Source organism: Calliphora vicina, chromosome 3 (assembly GCF_958450345.1).
Source record: "Calliphora vicina chromosome 3, idCalVici1.1, whole genome shotgun sequence".
NCBI lineage: Eukaryota > Metazoa > Arthropoda > Insecta > Diptera > Calliphoridae > Calliphora > Calliphora vicina.
Genome location: NC_088782.1, coordinates 118,131,826 through 118,158,722, shown reverse-complemented (window position 1 = coordinate 118,158,722; position 26,897 = coordinate 118,131,826). Strand labels below are relative to the sequence as shown.

Genomic DNA, 26,897 nt, shown 5'->3' with positions numbered 1-26,897 from the left:
CTGTTAATAATAAAATTCCAATTTGATTTTAAATTGTTAAACACTTACAACACTTTAGTAATGCTTAAACTATAATGAAAATTTTAAAATCTCCCATAGTTTTTAAGAAAATTGAAAATTTGTAAAATTGTTCATGGGGGCGTATGATTGATATTAATTTGTAGTAATTTTATAAAAACGCAATTTTCACCGGGAACCAACTAAAATAGAGCAATAAAATGTTCTACATATATGTTTAAAACAAATTAAGGGATATTATTGCAACATTTGTTTAACATGTGCAAAACAATTTTAAAATTTTATAAACGATTTTCTTCAAAATTTTCAATAAAATCAAAAAAAATTTTTTTTGCAGTATATTTATAAAAACGCAATTTTTAGCCGGAACCAAGTCCATTAGAGCCATATCATGTTCTACATATATGTTAAGAACAAATTGAGTTAAAAGGATATGTCGTTAAAGTCAACCATAATTTACTTTTAATAATAGATATACTAAAAATAATAATTAAAATTATTTTGTAATTTTTTTCTTGCATTCCCAGCTCTGTTAATAATAGAATTCCAATTTGATTTTAAATTGTTAAACACTTACAACACTTTAGTTATGCTTAAACTATAATACACATTTTAAAATCTCCCACAGTTTTTAAGAAAATTGAAAATTTATATAATTTTCCATAGGGGCGTATGATTGATATTAATTTGGAGTAATTTTATAAAACCACAATTTTTACCACGAAGCATTACAAATAGAGCAATACAATGTTCTACATATATGTTAAAAACAAATTGGGGAATATTATTGCAACATTTGTTTAACATTTGCAAAACAATTTTAAAATATTATGAAGGATTTATTCAAAATTTTTAATAAAATCCAAAAAATATTTTCCAAAATTTATTCATTTTAAATAGAAGTATATATTTTATATAGATTATTGTGCACCCTTTTTAATTAGTATTTCGAATCTTGGCATATTTCCTCTATAAGAAAAACATTTATATTTTCGAATTTTTATATAATCGATTTTTTTTTATATATTTTTAAGTGTATTTCAGCTGTGTAAAAATATATAGTGGTCGGCATTAAGAGTACAGGAGACATGTATCTTTTAGTTATGCTTAAACTATAACAAAAATTTTAAAATTTCCCACAGTTTTTAAGAAAATTTAAAATTTGTAAAATTTTACATAGGGTCGTATGATTAATATTAATTTGGAGTATTTTAATAAAATCCCAATTTTTACCCGGAACCAAGTTAAATAGAGCAATACAATGTTTTACATTTATGTTAAAAACAAATTGAGGTATATAACTGCAACGATCGTTTAACACCTGCAAAACAATTTTAAAATTTTATGAACGATTTTCTTCAAAATTTTCAATAAAATCAAAAAAAATTTTTTTTGCAGTATATTTATAAAAACGCAATTTTTAGCCGGAACCAAGTCCATTAGAGCCATATCATGTTCTACATATATGTTAAGAACAAATTGAGGTATATCACTACACCATTTGTTTAACATTTGCAAAGCAATTTAAAAATTTTATGAAGGACTTTTTCAAAATTTTAAAATCACTTAAAACAACTTTATTAAAAAAAAATATTTATAAATATAAACTTTCTACTAAAACAATAACTCTGTTGTTTCAAAAAGTATAAAATCTGTATAAAAATAATTTTGTCTTGTTTTCTTGCACTCCCAGCTCTGTTAGTAGTTGAATTTAAATCTTATTTTAAATTGCTAAACACTTAAAAGACTTTAGTCATTCTCAAACTTTAATAAGAATTTTAAAATCTCATACAGTTTTTAAGAAAATTTAAAATTTATAAAATTGTTTATAGGGGCGTATGATTGATATTAATTTCTAGTAATTTTATAAAATCCCAATTTTTACCATGAAGCATGACAAATAGAGCAATGCAATGTTCTACATATATGTTAAAAACAAATTGGGTAATATTATTGCAACATTTGTTTAACATGTGCAAAACAATTTTAAAATTTTATGTGGCCAATAAATTTAAAGTGAGATAGAAAATAATTTTGTGTTATATTTCGAAAATTAATAACTGATATATTTATTAATATATACAAGATTTCTTTAAAGTTAGCATCTCCTTAAGCTGTCAGTTTTCTAATATTTATATCCTTTTAACTTTGCAATTTATTTGTTTGGCCCGCTTTATCTTTAAATGGTTTCTCCTTTCTGAGCAGTGCATTAAACTTACAATAACATTGTGTCAGTTTTATTTATTTTTGTATACTTTTCATTCAGTATATTATTTTTTTTTCCTTTTTCGTTTGTTTTTTTTGTAGCATTTGTTTTTGTTTCATGTAGAATATAAAATTTTTTTTAAAAATACAAGGAAAGAAATATAAAGCTTATGCATACACTTGCACACTTACAAATGAAATGTTTTCGGGCACATACTAAAATAAAGAAGAGCTTTATAACAAAAATAACCCAATCTTCCAGCAGTTCTGGGTGACTGCATAAATGTTGTTTAAGGATTAGAAGTATTTTGTTAAAATTATTTTTTTTTTTTTTGAAAATGTTTGAAACAATTGTTTATAATTTTATAAAATTATTCCATAAATGTTAAAGAAATCTACTATTATTATTCCCTTATTTGTTTTAAACATATATGTAGAACATTTCATTGCTCTATTTTACTATATTCCTGGTGAAAATTAAGTTTTTATAAAATTAGTCCTAATTAATATTAATCATACGCACCTATGTACAATTTTACAAATTCTCAATTTTCTTTAAAACTGTTGGAGATTTTAAAAATTTAATTTAAGTTCAAGCAAAACTAAAGTGTTTTAAGTGATTTCGAATTTAAGATAAAATTAAAATGTATGTACCAACTGAGCTAGGAGTGCTAGAGAAAAAGGGCAAACTAATATTTAAAATTTTTTTTTTGTTGTTTTTTACAACAGAGTTATTATTTTTATTAAAACATCAATTAAATGAATATTTTGGCTATGGTTTACGAGAAAAAGATATTAATTTTTACTTTTGCAAAAAATTTTAATTATTCTTTGAAAAATTTGTTTATAACTTTTTAAAATTGTTTTGTAAATATTAAACAAATCTAATGATGATAATCCTTAATTTGTTTTTAACATATATGTAGAACATTTCGTTGCTCTATTTAAATTGTATCACAGTTTAAATTGCGTTATTATAAAATTGGTCCTAATTAATATCAATCATACGCACCCATGAAAAATTTTACAAATTTTAAATTTTCTTTAAAATTATTGGAGATTTTAAAAGTTTTATTAAAGTTTAATCATAACTAAATTACTTTAAGTGAATTACAATTTATTGGGAGGGCAAGAATAAAGTAAAAAAAAATTGTATTGTTGAAATAAATTTTCTTAAAACAATTTGTTTATAACTTTTTAAAATTGCTCTGTAAATATTAAGTAAATCTACTGATGCTATTCTTTAATATGTTTTTAACATATGTGTAGAACATTTCACTGCTCTATTTAAATTGAACCCTGGTTTAAATTACGTTTTTCTAAAATTAGTTCTAATTAATATCAATCATACGCCCCCTTGAACAATTTTACAAATTTTAAATTTTCTTTAAAACTGGGAGATTTTAAAATTTTTAATTTAGTTCAAGAAACACTAAAGTCTCTTAAGTGATTTACAATTAAAAATAAATTTGGAATTTAATTGCTAACAGAGCTGGGAGTGCCAGAAAAAAGTAAAAAAAAAATTTGATTATTGATTTTTTCTATAAAAGGAATACTTTGCACTATTAAAACTGCTGGGTAATAAGGACGAGTTTTATAACAAAAACATCAAACATATGCAAACATGTGAATGTGAAATAAAAAGAAAACAGGATCCATAGAATAGCATTGCACTGAATTGCACTTAAAAATCTTGTGTATGTAAGAATGTCGAGAAAGAAAAATATACCAACAGCGAAGTACAATGATATAAAACAATTTTAGTTAAAACAACTTAAAACAGAGAAAAATATATAGAGAGGACTTTCGGAATTCTTAAAGAAATATTTTTAGTTTCACATTTTTGAAAATTCCGTAATTTCAGATGGTTTGAGGTTAAAAAAAATAATCTCAAATATGAAGAATATTATTAAATTACATTTATTTCTCTTAGTGTACCATTGAGCATTCACATATGTATGGTATTATTTTTAACAAAAATATAAAATAAATAATATATGATGATTTTATTGTATCAAATGTATATGTGCAGATTTTATACATTTAATGCACAATGTGCATAAAGGAAAATGTTTTAAAGGGATCTCCTTTCTAGTTAAAAATAAATGTAATTTGTTAACAAATTTTATTTCTTTTAAGTTTTGTTTTCAATTTTATTTATTTATGTTTAATTTAAAGAAAGATTTTGTTGGCAAAGAAAAATGCTTTTAATTAAAATTTTGTTTTAAACAAAATGCTAAAGGCAGGGGTTTTAAAGCATATGAAAGGAAGTAGAACATGAGATTACTAAATAAAATTCTATAAAATTAAAATATATCATTTGTAATTAAGGGAATTTTTTTTAAAGTTTTAGTAATTAAAATATATATATTTCTATATAACAACATCAAACGCCAAAAGTTAGAGACTTGAATTTTGGACTATAGGTTCCCCTGTCTATATGTAGATCCACAAAGAAGGGATTGCTGGAGAATCAAACGTTATCTATATAGCTACTTAACTGGTTACTAGAAACTTGTTAAATAGAAAATATTTGAAAAATTTTTTTTAAAAAAACATTCATAAGTTTTTAAAACTGTTTTGTAAATGTTAAACAAATCTACTAGTGATATTCCTTAATTTGTTTTAAACATATATGTAGAACATTTTATTGCTCTATTTTAGTTGGTTCCCGGTGAAAATTGCGTTTTTATAAAATTAGTCCAAATTAATATCAATCATACGCACCCATGAACAATTTTACATATTTTAAAATTTCTTTAAAACGGTTGGAGATATTAAAAGTTTTATTATAGTTTAGGCATTACTACAGTATTTTCGTTTTTTACAATAAAAAATAAAATTGGAATTTATCCACTAACAGAGCTGGGAGTGCAAAAAAAAAGGACAAAATAATTTGATTATTGATTTTTTTGTTTAAAGAAACAGAAATATTATTTTTAGTTAAACATTTATTAAATGATTGATTTTTAGAAGAAAAACTATTAATTTTAACTTTTGCACAAAATTTCAATTTTTCATAGAAATAAAATAATTCGTTTTATTTAATGAATTTGTTAAGCAAATTTATCTAAATGAAAGAAATCTAAAAGTCATACGATAATACATAAAGCATTGTAAATGTTGTTTAAAGTTTAGTAGAAATTTGTTAAAATTAAAATATTTTTTTAAATTTAATTGAAAATTTTGAAAAAATTATTCATATTATTTCAGAATTGCATGGTACGAAATAAACAAATCTACTAGTGATATTCCTTAATTTGTTCTAAACATATGTCTAAAATATTTCATTGCTCTATTTATCATGGTTCATGGTGAAAATTACGTTTTTATAAAATAAGTCCAAATTAATATTAATCATACGCACCCATGAACAATTTTAAAAATTTTAAAATTTCTTTAAAACTGTTGGAGATTTTAAAAGTTTTATTATAGTTTAAGCATTACTACAGTATTATAGTTTTTAACAATAAGAAAAAAAATTGAAATTTTTCCACTAACAGAGCTGGGAGTACAAGTAAAAAAGAAAAAAATAATTTGTTTATTGATTTTTTTTGTTTTGTTTTAAAAGATTATTAAATGATAAGTGCTGGAAATTCCAAAGTCACGTGATTATGTACTTAGCTATATTTACTTTGTAGTGAGTAATATGGCTTATTCCTTATGTTTCAAAGTACTGCTGGTATGTAAAATAACTGCTTTTAAAAGCCAATTATGTAATGAAAACTTTGTATTTCTATATAATATCTGTAGAGATTTTCATTGAAATCGCAAATGACAAATAAACATTTTCCAGCAATAAAGTGTAGATTTAGTTTCAAGAAATTTCTAATGAGATTAAAACACAAAATTAAAATAATTTTTTTTTCGATTTTATTGAAAATTTTTAAAAAATGCTTCATAATTTTTATACCCTTCAGCTTCGTGAGAAGGGTATATATAAGTTTGTCATTCCGTTTGTAATTTCTACATTTTTCATTTCCGACCCTATAAAGTATATATATTCTGGATCCTTATAGATAGCGGAGTCGATTAAGCCATGTCCGTCTGTCTGTCTGTCTGTCTGTCTGTCTGTCTGTCTGTCTGTCTGTCTGTCTGTCTGTCTGTCTGTCTGTCTGTCTGTCTGTCTGTCTGTCCGTCTGTCTGTCTGTCTGTCTGTTGAAATCAGTTTTCTGAAGACCCCAGATATCTTCGGGATCCAAATCTTCAATAATTCTGTCAGACATGCTTTCGAGAATTTTGCTATTTAAAATCAGCAAAATCGGTCCACAAATGGCTGAGATATGAGGAAAAAACCAAGACAACCTCGATTTTTGACCAATTTTTGACCTATATCTGGATTACTAAGACATTAATATAGACAATATGGATATCTAATGATAGATATTTCAAAGACATTTGCAACGACGTATATAAGACCATATTAAGTTGGACCTACAATGGGTCAAAATCGGGAAAAAAAATTTTGAACCCGAATTTTTTTTTTCAAAAAAAAAAAATTTAAAAAACCAAAAAAAAATTTAAAAAAAATTTAAAATTTAAAAAAAAAAAATTAAATTTAAAAAAAAAAAATTTAAAATAAATTTTTTTCAAAAAAATGAAAAAAAACCACTAAAAAAAATTAAATTTTGTTTACCTAAAAATATTTAAAATTTAAGTATAATTTGGTGAAGGGTATATAAGATTCGGCACAGCCGAATATAGCACTCTTACTTGTTTTAAAATATTTTGTCAATGTTAAACAAATCTTTTAGTGTTATTCCCTAATCTGTTCTTAACATATATGTAGAACATTGTATTGCTCTATTTATCGTGATTCATGGTGAAAATTTCATCTTTCTAAAATTACTCCAAATTAATATTAATCATACGCACCCATGACAAATTTTACAAATTTTCAATTTTCTTTAAAATGGATGCAGTTAACAAAACTTTTTTGTCTGTTTTGTTATGAATTAACTGTATGGCTTCTTATCTTATATCTTTATCATTATGTTTTTATACAAAAATATTTAAATTGACCTAATTTTATGTAAAATAATTGTTTAAAAATTCAAAAGATTTTTGTTAATTTTTTGTTAGTTTTTAAAATATTTAAGCTCTCAACGTCTCGTCGGTGTCTGTAAAAGTCATACGATAATACATAAAGCATTGTAAATGTTGTTTAAAGTTTAGTAGAAACTTGTTAAAATTAAAATATTTTTTTTAAATTTAATTGAAAATTTTTAAAAAATTCTTCATATTATTTCAGAATTGCATGGTACGAAATAAAGAAATCTACTAGTGATATTCCTTAATTTGTTCTAAACATATGTCTAAAATATTTCATTGCTCTATTTATCATGGTTCATGGTGAAAATTACGTTTTTATAAAATAAGTCCAAATTAATATTAATCATACGCACCCATGAACAATTTTACAAATTTTAAAATTTCTTTAAAACTGTTGTAGATTTTAAAAGTTTTATTATAGTTTAAGCATTACTACAGTATTATAGTTTTTAACAATAAGAAATAAAATTGTTCCACTAGCAGCGCTGGGAGTACAAGTAAAAAGGAAAAACAAATTTGTTTATTGATTTCTTTTTTTTTGAAACAACAGAATTATTATTTTCAGTTAAAAGTTTATTAAATGATAAGTGGCGGATAAACATAAACATTTTCCAGCAATAAAGTGTAGATTTAGTTTCAAGAAGTTTCTAATGAGATTAAAACACAAAATTAAAATAATTTTTTTAGATTTTATTGAAAATTTTTAAAAAATGCTTCATAATTTTTTTAAAATATTTTGTCAATGTTAAACAAATCTTTTAGTGTTATTCCCTAATCTGTTCTTAACATATATGTAGAACATTGTATTGCTCTATTTATCGTGATTCATGGTGAAAATTTCATTTTTCTAAAATTACTCCAAATTAATATTAATCATACGCACCCATGACAAATTTTACAAATTTTCAATTTTCTTTAAAATGGATGCAGTTAACAAAACTTTTTTATCTGTTTTGTTATGAATTAACTGTATGGCTTCTTATCTTATATCTTTATCATTAAGTTCTTATACAAAAATATTTAAATTGACCTAATTTTATGTAAAATAATTGTTAAAAAATTCAAAAGATTTTTGTTAATGTTTCGTTAGTTTTTAAAATATTTAAGCTCTCAACGTCTCGTCGGTGTCTGTAAAAGTTTTCTAGTTTTTTTTCCAAGTATTTTTATATTTTATTTTGCTTTTGTTGAAGCTACTAGAACCCTAGTTTGAATTGTTATACTTCGTGTTTATTTTTAATAAAAACACACATAACAATTTACTTTTTACGCAGTTTCACTTTAAAACCCCCTCTGCTAGACAGACGGGCAAATAAATAACAAGAAGACTAGAAAAAATAAATAAATTTACCTAAAAAAAAACTTCAAACTATTGTAACGTGTGCTTAAAACCGTCTACCGGAGGATTTTCTATACTATTATTGTATATTTTTTTTTTGAGGAATTTCCAACTGAATACAACAATGTACACAATTTTGTTGTTGTTTTGTGTTGTGTAAATTTACTATACATACTATACACAAACTATGGTATATATGGTAGTATTTTGCATGCACAGACATACCCTTACTACGACTACTATTAGTCGTCGTCATAGTTTTTATTTTGATTTCCTCTATTTTATTTTTTTCCTATACAAAACTTTTCACTTTCATGCAAAAATTTTCCCAAAAAAAAAAAAATCGAAAAAAAACCCAACTAAAATTGCAAATAAAGTGAAGAAAAAAAATGACTGTCTACTTCAAAAACATAAAATAACAACGAACAAAATACTACAACAAAACTTTATTAAACAAAACTGAAAACAAAAAAACAAACAAATATTCAGCTCAAACTTTGCACACGTTTTGAATTTCGTTTGGGGGTTTTTTTTTGTATGTTTTGCCAGGATTCACGTTTTCTGTGTTAGTCAAAAACAACAAATTCGTTTACATCATGCAACTTGTTCTTCATTTATAAATCTTTTTTGGTTGTTTTTTTTTTTGATTTCCCCCCGATTGGTATTACACTTTTTCTCTCTTGTAGACACTTAACACAGACAGACTCTATAAACGTCAAGATGAACCCCAGCAGTTTTAATATCGTGGCTAATTATTTGGTTGCCTCAAATTATTCTCAAACTTTATTAAAACTTTTGAAATCTCCCACAGTTTTAAAGAAAATTTAAAATTTGTAAAAAATGTTCATGGGTGCGTATGATTGATATTAATTAGGTGCAATTTTATGAAACCGCAATTTAAACCAGGATTCAATTGAAATAGAGCAATGAAATGTTCTACATATATGTTAACAACAAATTAAGGAATACCATCAATAGATTTGTTTAATATTTACAAAACGATTTTAACAAATTTTTCAAAGAAAAATTATTTCAACAATAAAAAAATTATTTTGTACTTTATTCTTGCACTCTAAATTGTAAATCACTTGAAATAATTTAGTTAGCTTAAACTTTTTTAAAACTTTGAAAATCTCCCACAGTTTTAAAGAAATTTGAAAATTTGTAAAATTTTTCATGGGTGCGTATGATTGATATTAATTGGGAGTAATTTTCTAAAACTGCAATTTTCACCTTAAAGCATGATAAATAGAGCAATCAAATGTTCTACATATATGTTAACAACATACTAAGGAATACAACCAATAGATTTGTTTAATATTTACAAAACGATTTTAAAAAGTTATAAACAAATTTTTCAAAGAAAAATTATTTCAACAATAAAAAAATTATTTTGTACTTTATTCTTGCACTCTAAATTTTAAATCACTTGAAATAATTTAGTTATGCTTAAACTTTTTTAAAACTTTGAAAATCTCCCACAGTTTTAAAGAAATTTTAAAATTTGTAAAATTGTTCATGGTTGCGTATGATTGATATTAATTGGGAGTAATTTTATAAAAACGAAATTTTCACCAGGAACAAAGATAAATAGAGCAATTGAATGTTCTACATATAGGTTAACAACAAATTAGGGAATACCATCAGTAGATTTGTTTAATATTTACAAAACAATTTTAAAAAGTTATAAACAAATTTTTCTAAGAAAAATTATTTCCACAATAATCAAATATTTTTGTACTTTATTTTTCCACTCTAAATTTTAAATCACTTGAAATAATTTAGTTATGCTTAAACTTTTTTAAAACTTTGAAAATCTCCCACAGTTTTAGAGAAAATTTAAATTTTCAAAAATTTTTCATTGGTGAGTATGATTGATATTAATTTGGAGTAATTTTATAAAAACGAAATTTTCACCAGGAACAAAGATAAATAGAGCAATGGAATGTTCTACATATATGTTAACAACAAATTAGGGAATACCATCAGCAGATTTGTTTAATATTTTCAAAACAATTTTAAAAACTTATAAACCATTTTTTGCAAAAATTCAAAAAAAAATCCAATTTTTTAAGACACTTTATAAAAACGCAATTTTTATCATAAACCATGATAAATAGAGCAATGGAATATTCTACATATATGTTAAGAAGATATTGAGGAATATATTAAGTAGATTTGTTTAATATTTACTTAGCAATTTTCAAATCTTAACAAGGTTTTTTTCTAAATTTTCAATTAAATTTAAAAAATATTTTAATTTAAACATATTTTTACTAAACTTTATCATATGACTTTTGAATATCTACCATTTAAATAAATTTGTTTAGCAAATTCATTAAATATAACGACGCTATAACTGCAAATTATTTCAAAGAAAATTTGGAATTTTGTGTAGGAGTTAAAATTAGTTTTTTTTCGTAAAAGTCAATCATTTATTAACGTTTAACGTTTTAAAATAATACTTCTGTTGTCAAAAATTAAAAAATTCCTTTGTCCTTTTTTTCTTGAATTCCCAGTTTTGATAGTGGATAAATTCCAATTTTATTTTGTATTGTTAAACACTCAAAATACTGTTGCCATGCTTAAACAATAATAAAAGTTTTAGAATCTTTAACAGTTTTAAAGAAAATTTAATATTTGTAAAATTGTTCATGGTGTTGTATGATTAATATTAATTTGGGGTAATATTATAAAATCGCAATTTCCACCATAAACCATGATAAATAGAGCAATGGAATGTTCTACATATATGTTTAGAACAGATTAAAGAATAACACTAGTCAATTTGTTTAACAATTACACAACAATTTTAAAAACTTATGAACGATTTTTTAAGAAATTAAAAAAAAAATTAAACTTTTTTTAAATTTGAATTGTTTTTACAAAGTTTATTAAATTAATACATTTTATGAAATCCTTAATAAAAAAATTTGTAATTTTGTTGTCAAAAAGCAACAAAAACAAAATAAACTAATTATTTTGTAATTTTTTCATGCCCTCTCACCTTCTGTTAGTAGTTAAATTCCAATTTCATTTTAAATTGCTAAAGACTTAATAGACTCTAGTCCTGCTTAAACTTTTGTAAAACTTTAAAAATCTCCAACAGTTTTAAAGAAAAATCAAAATTTGAAAAATTGTTCATGGGTGCGTATGATTGATATTAATTTGGAGTAATTTTATAAAAACGAAATTTTCACCAGGAACCAAGTTAAATGGAATAATGAAATGTTCTACATATATGTTAAGAACAAATTAGAGAATATCACTAGTAGATTGTTTTAACATTTACAGAACATTTTTAAAAACTTGTGAAAGATTTTTTGCAAAATTTAAAAAAAATATCCAAATTTTTTTTCTCAAAATTAATTAATTTTTGAACTTAAAATTACATTTATATAGCTGGGTGTTATAATATTACTGTCTCTGCCAAAACTACTGGGTTGTACAGCAAATTAATATTTTGGCTGCTTTGTTTTTTGTTTTTAGTTTTTCGTTTTTTTGTGTTAATTTTGCATATTTGAAAAAACGAAGCTCTTTAGTTTCATTTATTCTTAACAAGGATAACGAATAAAACATGATTTTTGTTGCGAATATGGGTTAGAGATGTTGTTATAAACAAAAGATACAAAAAATCAACTAATTTACTTTAACACTCCAGAAAAAGTGGATGCCTGAAATAGAAAAATCTGTGAAACTTTAAAAATTATAAAAATATTTGCAAAAATTTTAATAGATTTATGCACAAGACTATCAAATGCTTCAAAATAGTTAATATTTTTAATATTATTTGTAGAGTAGATTTACTAACAAGAAGACTTTAAAAAAGGTTTAGGACTCTACTAAGATTTCATAACAATAATTTGTTTAAGAATCAAAAGATTTCTTTTTCTCATTTTCTTGTCCAATTTAACTTAGATAAAAATTATATTTAATATGTCTCACAAGCAATTTTTCTAATTTAAAAATAAAATTATTTCCCTTTAAGCTAAAAACCTAACCTACCTCAAGGAAAAAAATCAATTTAATTAGATTTACTTTACTGGCAATATTTCTATAATAAATTCTTACTTTTCCCAACAATTTGTATAACCCCTCTTTCTACTCATTTGAACTTATTCAGTAATAAAAAATCATTTCTATCTCCCCATTTACCTTGTACTATAATCTCAAATTACCCAGCTTACCTAAACAATTTTTAATTATATAAAAATCTTAATTATTTCCTACCACGTACCCCCTCCAAAAAAATCAATAAATTATAAAAAAAAACACTGACCAACCAAAAACCAAATCTTTAAATCTTTACCCAAACTCTTATTAAATAATGAAATTTTCAATAGCACCTTAAAAACAAAAAAGTACATTATTGACTGGGTTAACAATTAATGGAATGGGGGAGACTACACTTAAATACCAACAAAAAAAACAACAACCATCCATAGATACCAACACTTCCACAATTCTATGTAAAAGCCAACAATGTACGAAAGTAAAGTGCAAATGCATGTTTTTTTTGTTGTATAGAGAATCCAACAATTACAACAACCCAGAGTAATAATGTTCATTTATAGAATAGAGAAGACATGTTAGTTTGGAGATTTTAGAAAATATTACTTATTTATGCTCTTGCTGTATTTACTGGCAGCAAGAGAGTGTGAAAAATTATAGGAGATTTAGCTCTCAGGCCCCCCCAAAATATTGAAGAGAGATAGAGAGTTTAGAACTAACATGGAGGGGATGCCAGATAGTAATTTTAAGATAACGAAACATTTTGAATGAAATCCCCAATAAATTTTAAAATAAACTAAAAGAGATTTAAAACAAAACTGAAATTGATTTAAAACTGAAGTTGAATAGATTTAAAACATAACTAGGACAGAACTAGGACAGAACTAGAACAGAACTAGAACAGAACTAGAACAGAACTAGAACAGAACTAGAACAGAACTAGAACAGAACTAGAACAGAACTAGAACAGAACTAGAACAGAACTAGAACAGAACTAGAACAGAACTAGAACAGAACTAGAACAGAACTAGAACAGAACTAGAACAGAACTAGAACAGAACTAGAACAGAACTAGAACAGAACTAGAACAGAACTAGAACAGAACTAGAACAGAACTAGAACAGAACTAGAACAGAACTAGAACAGAACTAGAACAGAACTAGAACAGAACTAGAACAGAACTAGAACAGAACTAGAACAGAACTAGAACAGAACTAGAACAGAACTAGAACAGAACTAGAACAGAACTAGAACAGAACTAGAACAGAACTAGAACAGAACTAGAACAGAACTAGAACAGAACTAGAACAGAACTAGAACAGAACTAGAACAGAACTAGAACAGAACTAGAACAGAACTAGAACAGAACTAGAACAGAACTAGAACAGAACTAGAACAGAACTAGAACAGAACTAGAACAGAACTAGAACAGAACTAGAACAGAACTAGAACAGAACTAGAACAGAACTAGAACAGAACTAGAACAGAACTAGAACAGAACTAGAACAGAACTAGAACAGAACTAGAACAGAACTAGAACAGAACTAGAACAGAACTAGAACAGAACTAGAACAGAACTAGAACAGAACTAGAACAGAACTAGAACAGAACTAGAACAGAACTAGAACAGAACTAGAACAGAACTAGAACAGAACTAGAACAGAACTAGAACAGAACTAGAACAGAACTAGAACAGAACTAGAACAGAACTAGAACAGAACTAGAACAGAACTAGAACAGAACTAGAACAGAACTAGAACAGAACTAGAACAGAACTAGAACAGAACTAGAACAGAACTAGAACAGAACTAGAACAGAACTAGAACAGAACTAGAACAGAACTAGAACAGAACTAGAACAGAACTAGAACAGAACTAGAACAGAACTAGAACAGAACTAGAACAGAACTAGAACAGAACTAGAACAGAACTAGAACAGAACTAGAACAGAACTAGAACAGAACTAGAACAGAACTAGAACAGAACTAGAACAGAACTAGAACAGAACTAGAACAGAACTAGAACAGAACTAGAACAGAACTAGAACAGAACTAGAACAGAACTAGAACAGAACTAGAACAGAACTAGAACAGAACTAGAACAGAACTAGAACAGAACTAGAACAGAACTAGAACAGAACTAGAACAGAACTAGAACAGAACTAGAACAGAACTAGAACAGAACTAGAACAGAACTAGAACAGAACTAGAACAGAACTAGAACAGAACTAGAACAGAACTAGAACAGAACTAGAACAGAACTAGAACAGAACTAGAACAGAACTAGAACAGAACTAGAACAGAACTAGAACAGAACTAGAACAGAACTAGAACAGAACTAGAACAGAACTAGAACAGAACTAGAACAGAACTAGAACAGAACTAGAACAGAACTAGAACAGAACTAGAACAGAACTAGAACAGAACTAGAACAGAACTAGAACAGAACTAGAACAGAACTAGAACAGAACTAGAACAGAACTAGAACAGAACTAGAACAGAACTAGAACAGAACTAGAACAGAACTAGAACAGAACTAGAACAGAACTAGAACAGAACTAGAACAGAACTAGAACAGAACTAGAACAGAACTAGAACAGAACTAGAACAGAACTAGAACAGAACTAGAACAGAACTAGAACAGAACTAGAACAGAACTAGAACAGAACTAGAACAGAACTAGAACAGAACTAGAACAGAACTAGAACAGAACTAGAACAGAACTAGAACAGAACTAGAACAGAACTAGAACAGAACTAGAACAGAACTAGAACAGAACTAGAACAGAACTAGAACAGAACTAGAACAGAACTAGAACAGAACTAGAACAGAACTAGAACAGAACTAGAACAGAACTAGAACAGAACTAGAACAGAACTAGAACAGAACTAGAACAGAACTAGAACAGAACTAGAACAGAACTAGAACAGAACTAGAACAGAACTAGAGCAGAACTAGAACAGAACTAGAACAGAACTAGAACAGAACTAGAACAGAACTAGAACAGAACTAGAACAGAACTAGAACAGAACTAGAACAGAACTAGAACAGAACTAGAACAGAACTAGAAAAGAACTAGAAAAGAACTAGTACAGAACTAGAACTAGAACAGAACTAGAACAGAACTAGAACAGAACTAGAACAGAACTAGAACAGAACTAGAACAGAACTAGAACAGAACTAGAACAGAACTAGAACAGAACTAGAACAGAACTAGAACAGAACTAGAACAGAACTAGAACAGAACAGAACTAGAACAGAACAGAACTAGAACAGAAATACAACATAAATATTGATGTATTATCATATGACTACTGGATTTCTACCATTAAGAATTTCTTTAACATATTCATTAAATACAAAGATTTAATTGCGAATTATTTCAAAGACAATTTTGAATTAATGGCAAAAGTTAATATTAATAGTTTTTATCGTAAAAATCAATCAATTTTACTAAAAAAAATAGTAACTAATTTAGAAATGAAAAAAAAATTATATTCTTCTCTTTCTTGCACTCCCAGTTTTTTTAGTATTGAAATTCTATTTTTATTTTAAATTGTTAAACTCTTAACAGACATTTGTCATTGCTTAGCAATACTAAAATTTTTAAAATCTCCCACAGTTTTAAAGAAAATTGAAATTTTGTAAAATTTTTCAAGGGTGCGTATGATTGATATTAATTCGGAGTAGTTTTATAAAAACGTAATTTTCATAGGGAACCCGGATAAATAGAGCCATATAATGTTCTGCATATATGTTGGCAACAAATTAAGCAACATCAGCCTTGGATTTGTTTAATATTTTCAAAATAATTTTAGAAACTTATGAAATTTTTATTTCGAAGTTTTCAATAAAACTTAAAAATTTCTTTAATTTTAGCTTTTAACGGAATATCGTATTTAGATTTGAACAATTTTAGAAATTTTTTCAAAATTTTCTGTAAAAAATTATTTAAATTTTTGTATTTTAACGTGTTCCTACTGCTTTTAAACAACATTTATAATGGTGAACACATACGACTTTTGGATTTCTGTCAATAAAATACATTTGTTTAACAACTTCATTAAATATTAAGATTTAACTACAAATGATAGCAAATTTAAATTTTGACACTCCCAGCTATGTTAGTAGTCAAATTCTAATTTTATTTTAAATTGTTAAATGCTTAAATGCTTAAATGAAATGACTTTAGTAATTTTTGAATCATTTTAAAATCTCTAACAGTTTTAAAGGATATTAAAAATTTCTAAAATTTGCGTATGATTGATATTAATTGGGAGTAAGTTTATAAAGTTTAGATTTCTAGAATTTAGTTATATTTTTTTTTAACAAATTCCTTAAAAAAGTGATTTAAGCCTGTTCCAAGATGTCGAAAGAAAAATGAGTCGTAAAAATTTTTATGAAAAACCAATCAGTTTTTAAAATTCCTTCGAATAGTTTTCATACAAATTTATTCGACTCTTTTTGCTTTCGACAGCGTGAAACAGGCCTTTAACTTCAAATTTAAATTTTTGGTAAAATTTTTAGTTTTTCTCATAAAAGTCAACCATAATCATATTCATTGAATAACTGTTTTACTAAAAATAACAATTCTGGCATTTAAAACAGAAAAAAATAATAAATAATGATGTTGTTTTTTTCCCAGCTCTGTTAAAAGTCGAATTTAAATTTTATTTTAAATTGTTAAATTTTTAAAATACTTTAGTTATGCTTAAACTATAATAAACATTTTAAAATCTCCCACAGTTTTAAAGAAAATTTAAATTTTGTAAAATTTTTCATGGGTGCGTATGATTGATATTAATTGGGAGTAGTTTTATAAAAACTTTATTTTCACCATGAACCATGATAAATAGAGGAATAGAATGTTCTACATATATGTTTAGAACAAATTAAGGAATATTTGTGGGTTATTTATTTGTATGGCTTTTGCCGCCTTTTATTTAAAAACCATGTGGCAAGCTTGTGTTGAAAATGTGTACTTTGTAAAAGAGCTAAAAACAAAACACTGCTCCCCAATTAGGTATTTATGTGTGAGTGAGAGTTAGTATTTGTGTTTGCATGAATGTTTACAAAATGGGGAGCACATAAATTTCTATACAAAACTCAAAATTAAATCAATGATTTTGTGAGTATGGTAGTAAAAGAGAGAGAGAGAGTTTAGGCAAATTACTGTGAGCGAGAGCATGAGTACATAAAATTTTGTTGATATGTGCAAAATTTATTTAGCAACAACAACAACAATAACAACATGGAATGGGGGACTATAAGAAAACAACAATTTTGCAAATATTTTGCACAACAACTTAAAATCGTATAGTTTAGTGTTTGTTGTGAACTTTTTCGATAGAGATTCTTTTTTTTTTGTTGCTCGTCGTCGTCGGTGTGTGTTGATATATTTTGGCGTACGTACGGACGAAACAGAACTGAACAGAACCCAACCAATGCAGGGATGTGTATTATGGTTTGGTTTTCGCTTTTTTCAGTGAACTCGTGCGGTGTAAAGATACAAAAATATTTATATTTTTTTTCGTTCATTTAAATTGTTGTTTTAATTTTGCTTATGGGTTGTGTGTGGTATGGTGAGCAAACACCAATAACAAAAAAAAACTAAATATTCTGTAAAAAAATTTCTTTGAAGCGCGCAAGTGGGGTAGTAAAAATAAAAATCACAACAAATCGTTTAAACAAATAGAAAAAAATATATGTAGGTATATATAGCTACAATAACAACAATACGTTTAACTAGAAAATCAACAACAAATAACAACAACAACACCACCTCAAAAAATAACAATAAATTTTTGTTATTGTATTTTTGCCGGTAAAAATAAAGCTGAAAAAAAATATTATAAAGTCAAAACGTAATCGCCATAGTGAAAAAAAAAATACAATAAAATAAAAATACACAAAACATGTCTAGTACATAAAAAAAGCGTCATAATATTTGAAAGAAAAAATTACAAAAAAAAATAAATGAAAATTTATCAAAACAAATATAAAAGCAAGTGAAATAAATTGACAAAATTTGAGTGAAACTAAAATATTTTTTTAAGTGTAAAAAGTATTTTTGTACCATGACAAAATTTTGCAAAAATTTTTCTTTTTATTTGTATGTGTTAAGCAATTTAAAAAATAACAACAACTCGGCAAAAAAAAATTTTATTTTAAATTTTGACATGTAACACGTCACTGTGGCTGACACTAAAAGCAACTACAACAAGAATTTTTTGTTTTTTGGAAATATATGTAGGTATTTTAAATTAAGCTTACAACTGCAAAAATTTGTTAAAAATATACAACAACATTAATAAAAATTTTGTTGTTTAACAACACCTTGATACTAATTGAAAAAAAAAAATTTAAAAAAATATAAGTTTAAATGAGATTGTAAATAAACTGGGTTTAACGGACTGTTTAATTAAACTTTAACTAAGTTTTAAACTTGCTTAACAAAACCTAATTTTCATATTTATTTGAAAATTTTCTAATGATTATATTTGTAAGAGATTTAAACTTGCAAGAAACATCTTAATAAAATCTTATGATCTACAGAAGCGATCTATATTAAACTAGGTATGGGGCAGGAATTGAAGGTTTTAAAATATTGCCCCTAGAAATTTCAAATTCAACAAAATGTCAAATACAAAGAGGCAAACATTTATTGGAAAATCTTTTTTTTAAATTTTATTTTTTTTTAAAAAATCTATCAGAGAATATATAAATAATTTATGAGGAAAATATGTTAAATTAACTCAATATTTTAATAGTTTTAAATATTTAAAAAGTTGAGAAAAAAATTAATATTTTTACCAACTAAAGAAAGATATTTAAATTGAGCCGATCTGTACCAAACTTGGCATATCAGCGAAAGACGAGTTAAGCTTTTATAATATTTTTTAGGGATGTGGAAAATTCTAGCACAAAGTAAAGGTTAAAAACGAAAATTTTCTCATGAATATAAATCTTGTAAACTAATAGTCAGTTTAAAAAGAAACACATTTATGCCTTAGAAAAATATAGAAAAAGTCCAAAGCCTTAAAACAACTACAAATGTTGTTTTAAGTTCTTGCTATTGATAAAATTATATTTTTTAGGTTTTATTACAATTTTTTTTTAGAAAAATTTCCATTAATTTTCAAAGTTTTATTGTAAATTTTAAAAAAAAAATCTCTTAATAATATTCCTTAATTAGTTTTAAACATATATGTAGAACATTTCATTACTCTATTTAATTTGGTTCCTGGTGAAAATTGCAGTTTTATAAAATTACTGCAAATTAATATTAATCATACGCTCCATAGTGGGGCAGAATCGAAATTTTTTGGAAATAAATCTGGCATTTCTACAGGGCTGGTCCGATCTGAATAAAATTTGATATAATCGTAGCCAAGGACCATACGAGTTTAAGTTATTCAAATGAGCCCTGCAAATACTCCAGGGCGGGAGCTTTGGGGGCTCAAATTAGGGTAACTTCAACATGTAATATTTTAAACACTTGCCATTTTTTTGTTTCCCATTTGATTTTAAAGATTTTTATATTTTTGTAAAGCGTTCGGTTAGGACTTGAAAAAATATGCTTGTGTGTACTTATAATTTCCGAATTTAAATTTTAAAATTTTGCCCTACCTTTTAAAAAATATAGGGCGTACTTTTCGACCGAATGGAGTCAATTTTTATTTTTGTTAGTTAGTTAACTAAATTACAAATATTATACAAAAAATTTCAGATCAATATCAATTATGGATCCGAAAATAAACGATTTTCAATTTAAAAATTCAAAAAATAGTAGATTTTTCAGTTTTTTGGGCGAAAGGTGACTTTACTCTTTTTTTTTATTAAAAGAAAACTTTCTTTCAGAATATATAACAATTTTATGTTTTTCTGTAAGGTATCTTTACGGAGAATATTTTGGTATAAAAAAACATATCTTATTTTTCGAATATGTCGCCTTACGCCCTTCTGAATTTTACCTATTTTTTTATCAAAATTTCAACATTGGGTCACATGTTCTAAAATCCCAAAGCTGGGATCATAAAACGGAAAGCAGCTTTGCAAACCTTGATGTGTTACTTATTTATCCCCAAAGTATTTTCCCAGCCCCGAAGGAAATGTGGACCCTATGGGCAAAAGTGTAAAAAATACCATTTTTTCAAAATTATTGCACTTTTTCATAATAAAAAATTTTTATAAATTTTCTTAATGCTTTATTCAACAAGTCAATGGTTCTGTCATTTTATGTAGGAATCAAAAAATTGTATGATAATGCAGCTATCAATATTTCTGTTCTGTTCTAGTTCTAGTTCTGTTCTAGTTCTGTTCTAGTTCTGTTCTAGTTCTGTTCTAGTTCTGTTCTAGTTCTGTTCTAGTTCTGTTCTAGTTCTGTTCTAGTTCTGTTCTAGTTCTGTTCTAGTTCTGTTCTAGTTCTGTTCTAGTTCTGTTCTAGTTCTGTTCTAGTTCTGTTCTAGTTCTGTTCTAGTTCTGTTCTAGTTCTGTTCTAGTTCTGTTCTAGTTCTGTTCTAGTTCTGTTCTAGTTCTGTTCTAGTTCTGTTCTAGTTCTGTTCTAGTTCTGTTCTAGTTCTGTTCTAGTTCTGTTCTAGTTCTGTTCTAGTTCTGTTCTAGTTCTGTTCTAGTTCTGTTCTAGTTCTGTTCTAGTTCTGTTCTAGTTCTGTTCTAGTTCTGTTCTAGTTCTGTTCTAGTTCTGTTCTAGTTCTGTTCTAGTTCTGTTCTAGTTCTGTTCTAGTTCTGTTCTAGTTCTGTTCTAGTTCTGTTCTAGTTCTGTTCTAGTTCTGTTCTAGTTCTGTTCTAGTTCTGTTCTAGTTCTGTTCTAGTTCTGTTCTAGTTCTGTTCTAGTTCTGTTCTAGTTCTGTTCTAGTTCTGTTCTAGTTCTGTTCTAGTTCTGTTCTAGTTCTGTTCTAGTTCTGTTCTAGTTCTGTTCTAGTTCTGTTCTAGTTCTGTTCTAGTTCTGTTCTAGTTCTGTTCTAGTTCTGTTCTAGTTCTGTTCTAGTTCTGTTCTAGTTCTGTTCTAGTTCTGTTCTAGTTCTGTTCTAGTTCTGTTCTAGTTCTGTTCTAGTTCTGTTCTAGTTCTGTTCTAGTTCTGTTCTAGTTCTGTTCTAGTTCTGTTCTAGTTCTGTTCTAGTTCTGTTTTAGTTCTATTCCAGTTCTGTTATAATTCCTATCTCTCTGTGTATAATCTGTTTATAAATGTGTTTATGTGTTTGGGTTTATTCTGATAAACATAATTTCATTACCTTTACGTTCAATCAACTTAATTTTGAAATATTTTTTTTTGTGTTTCTTTTTTTTAAATTTTTCATTATTGTTTATTTGTTGTTTAATTTAAGAGTAAATGAACGTATGCATTTTTAAATTATTATTAATAACAACAAAAAATGTTCATATATATAAATAATTATTATCTGTTATTAAATGAACTTTTTGGTTGTTGTTGGTTGGTGTACTAAATAAATATTGCAATGAGATATTTTTGGGCTCGAAAAAAAAACAACAACAATAAATGAAATTATGTAATATTCTTTATTTAAATTGAATTTATTATAAATGCAATTTATTTATTTTTTTTTGTGTTTATGGTAAACAAAAGTTTATTAAAGATTATTCTAGGGGTTTTTAAATGGAAATTAAATACAAATATTTATGTTGTTTTTAGAGGATACACATAATAAATTTGATTTAAGCAGAGTTTAATATTTGATTATTAAAATGTTTAATAATGTTTCATATATAAAGTGACATTTTTCTGGTATCTTCTGTTGCTTTCTCTTGTTTCAACAGAACCTCGAACTTTTTATTTAAGTAATCAATTGTTATTCTTTTATCTTTTTGTGTTGATTTCTGAGAAAAAGCGAAATTTTCAGAAACTTTCAATATTTTGTATCGAAAATATTGATCTTTTCTTTGTAGTTGTATAGTTTTCTGAGAAAATAAATTGTCCTATTATTGTATAACCTTATAAAAAAATCTGCTTTAATTAAATTTTTATTGATATTTTTCCATTTCTTTATCTTTTCAGTAAACATTTTCTTTGAACACTTTCGGATTAACTAAAACAAATCAAACGAGTATAAAAGTATTTAAAATTTATAAAAGGTTAGTTTGAAAAATCATTATTAAAAAAAATATATTTAAAGCTGAATGAAACCGATCAGAAATTTCTGCCGAAATTAAAAACTATTAAACATTTTCATCTTAGCTAAAACTATTCTAAAACAGTTGTTAATTTTTTTTTATATTTATACGAAACTGTTTTAGGAATTTTTAGGTACAACAGTCCAATTTTAGCTTCAATCGCAACCATTGTTCTTTATACAGTCCAACTTTGGGTTCAATCATTGTTATTTATACCGTCCAATTTTATCTTCAATCGTAATTTTTTATACAGTACAATTTTAACTTTAATCGTAATTCTTTATAAAGTCCAATCTTAGCTTAAGTCGTAGTACTTTCTACAGTCCAATTTTAGCTTAAATCGCAGCTTTATATACTGTTCAATTTTAGTTTCAATCGTAGTTCTATATTTAGTCCAATTTTAGCTTCAATCGTAGTTCTTTATTCAGTCCAATTATGACATAAATCGCAGTTCTCTATTTAGCCCAATTTTAGCTTCAATCAAAGTCCAACTTTATCTTCTATCAAAGTCCAATTTTAGCTTCAATCAAAGTCCAATTTTAGCTTCAATCAAAGTCCAATTTTAGCTTCAATCAAAGTCCAATTTTAGCTTCAATCGTAGCCCAAATTTCAAATATCAGTCGTAGTCCTATTTTATCTTCAGTCAAAGGTCTTTATTTAGTCCAAATTCAGCTTCAATCATAGTTTTTTTATACAGTCCAATTTTAGCTGAACATTTATCGTAGTCCAATTTTAGTTTCAATCGTAGTTCTTTATACAGTCCAATTTAATCTTCTTTATATAGTCTAATTTTAGCATCATTCATAGTTTTTTATACAGTTTGATTTTAGGTTCTTTATACAGTCCAATTTGAACTTCAATCGAAGTCCAATTTTAGTTTCTATTATAGTTCTTTATTTAGTCTAATTTTAGCTTCAATCGTTGTTATTTATACAGTCCAATTCTAACTTCAATCATGGTTCCTTCTTTAGTCCAATTTTAGCTTCCATCGTAGGTCATTATTTAGTCTAATTTTAGCTTCAATCGTAGTTCTTTATACAGTCCAATTTTAGCTTCAATCATGGTTCTTTATACAGTTCAATTTTAGCTTCAATCGTTGTTCATTCTACTGTCCAATTTTAGTTTCAATCTTTGTTCTTTATTCAATCCAATTTCAGCTTGAATCTTTGTGCTTTATACAGTCCAATTTTAGCTTCAATCGTTGTTCATTCTACTGTCCAATTTTAGCTTCAATCTTTGTTCTTTATTCAGTCCAATTTCAGCTTTAATCTTTGTGCTTTATACAGTCCAATTTTGCTTCAATCGTTGTTCTTTATACAGTCCAATTAGCTTTAATCGCAGTTCTTTATACAGTCCAATTTTATCTTCGTTATACAGTACAATTTTAGCTTATTTATACAGTCCAATTTTAGCATTAATCCTACAGTTTATACAGTTAAATTTAAGCTTCTTTATACAGCCCAATTTTATCATTTATACAGTCCAATTTTGTTTTCTTTATCAGTCCAATTTTCGACCTTTTAAACAGTCCAATTTATAAGTTGCAATAGTAGTTCTTTATACAGTCCAATTTTAGCTTTAATCATTGTGATTTATACAGTCCAATTTTATCATTTATACAGTCCAATTTTTATTTCTTTATACAGTCCAATTTTAGCTGTTTTATACAGTACAATTTATAAGCTTCAATAGCAGTTCTTTATACAGTACAATTTTAGCTTCAATCGTTGAGCTTTATACAGTCCAATCGTAGCTACAATCTTAGCTCGTTATAAGCTTCAAATGTACTTCTTTATTCAGTACAATTTAAGCTTGAATTGTAGCTCGTTATAAGTTTCAATCGTAGTTCATTAAATTGTCTAATTTTAGCTTCTATCAAAGGCTATGCTTAACAATTTAAAAGAGTTCGAAGGACCATTGCTTTCAAATTTACTAAAATTAGTAAGATTTTTTTATTAATCTCATTAATTCAAAGCCATTTTTTTTTCATTTTATAATTAAACTTTTTAAGATCTTCTCATTATACCTTTTATCTCAATTGTGTTGCTAAATACCTTTAGTTTTTCATTTTCAAACTCCACCCACTTTTTTGTTGTTGTATTATATGACTTGAATTACAACAGAATCTTGTTAAACGTTGCATTATTATGATTTTCTTTATAGCTGGTTGTTGTTGCCACGCTTTGGTGGCTGCTGCAAAGCAAAAAAAAAAACTACAAAAGTGAGCATTCGAGTGGCAGTTAAATGTGGCAACTAAAACTTAAAACACACTTCAAATCAACTTCAATTCATTTTATTATTATTTCATTTCATTATGGAAAAACTAAAACAACAACTGCATACAAACTAAAACTAAAAACAGAAAAAAAATAATCCAAAACTAAAGTACATTCATGGTAATAAGACTTTAAATAAATAAATGGCTGGCTGCTTTTTCAAATGCTAAAAGAAACCTAGAGTTTTTATTGGTGGAAAACTTTAGCAAACCAACATCTAAAGTTTTATTTTTTTTTGTTTGTATAAAACAAGCTATAACGCCGTCGTCATTTACACAAAATTTTTGCCCACATTTGAATTGAATTTTCCTGTACTTGTATCTGTAGCCGATACAAGTACTCAAATCGAAATGATGTCTATTTTGTTACAAAATGAACAAAAATATACCAAAAAAAAAAAAAAAACAAGTGCAAAATTGCTACAAAAATATATTTAACTTTCACTAAATATTTTTATGATGACAAAACTAGATCATTTGGAGAAATAAGTTCAACCAACCAACAGCGAAAAATAAAACCCAAATTAATAAATAACGACACAACAGCAAAACAATTTCACAAATTAACAAATAAATGCAAAACTAACATTAAAATAAAAAGAAAATCGTTTTAGTTTCTTCAAGTCATCAATAACAAACAACAACAACAAAAAAAAACTAAAGACTTGTTGCCACAATATTTGTGGCAAACTCCTTTCTTGCTACAAATTTTTTATCAGATGCTAGATGATGCGATTTCCTTGGCTTTGATCAGTTAAATAAATGTCTTCTTAAAATTGATGCTTGATATAATTTTCATTTTATTTTATCATCTAAAGATTTATGTGTTTTGTTATGGCAGAAAGCATCTTTGAGGCATTAAGGTTATTCACCTTAAATGAGAAAATTGTGGGAATAGACAAACTGTTGCTTAAATAAAAATTTAACTGTATAAAGAACTTGGATTGTCTAAAATTGGACTAAATAAAGAACTAGGATTGAAGTTTAAATTGGACTGTATAAAGAACTAAGATTAAAGCTGAAATTGGACTGTATAAAGAACAAAGATTGAAGCTAAAATTGGACTGTATAAAGAACAAAGATTGAAGCTAAAATTGGACTGTATAAACAACCAATATGAAGCTAAAATTGGACTGTATAAATAACACAGATTGAAGCTAAAATTGGACTGTATAAAGGACAAAGATTGAAGCTAAAATTGGACAGTATAATGAACAACGATTGAAACTAAAATTGGACTGTATAAAGAACAAAGATTAAAGGTGAAATTGGACTTTATAAAGAACAAAAATTGAAGATAAAATTGGACTGTATAAAGAACAAAGATTGAAGCTGAAATTCGACAGTATAAAACAACAATTGAAGCTAAAATTGGACTGTATAAAGAACTAAGATTTAAGCTTAAATTGGACTGTATAAATAACAAAGATTGAAGCTAAAATTGGACTGTATAAAGAACTAAGATCTAAGCTTAAATTGGACTGTATAAAGAACAAAGATTGAAGCTAAAATTGGACAGTATAAGGAACAACAATTGAAGCTAAAATTAGACTCTATAAAGAACTACGATTGAAGCTAAAATTAGACTATATAAAGACCTACGATGGAAGCTAAAATTGGAATGTATAAAGAACCACGATTGAAGCTAAAATTGGACTATATAAAGAACTATGATTGAAGCTAAAATTGGACTGTATAAAGAACAAAGATTAAAGCTGAAATTTGACTGTCTAAAGAACCACGACTGAAGCTAAAATTGGACTATATAAAGGACAATGATTGAAGCTAAAATTGGACAGTATAAGGAACAAAGATTGAAGCTAAAATTGGACTGTATAAAGAACAAAGATTGT

General features: G+C 26.1%; 1 protein-coding gene across 6 annotated transcripts in view; it reads left to right on the top strand.

Annotated features, from left to right (window-relative positions):
• The window catches only part of jim, a 78,117-nt gene that overhangs the window by 32,826 nt on the left and 18,394 nt on the right, over positions 1 to 26,897 (top strand). For all 6 annotated transcript variants that reach the window (XM_065506205.1, XM_065506204.1, XM_065506203.1 and 3 more), the window contains exon 2: positions 22,654 to 22,730. The gene's annotated coding sequence lies outside the window, so the exon portion shown is untranslated. The remainder of the gene's footprint in view (positions 1 to 22,653; positions 22,731 to 26,897) is intronic.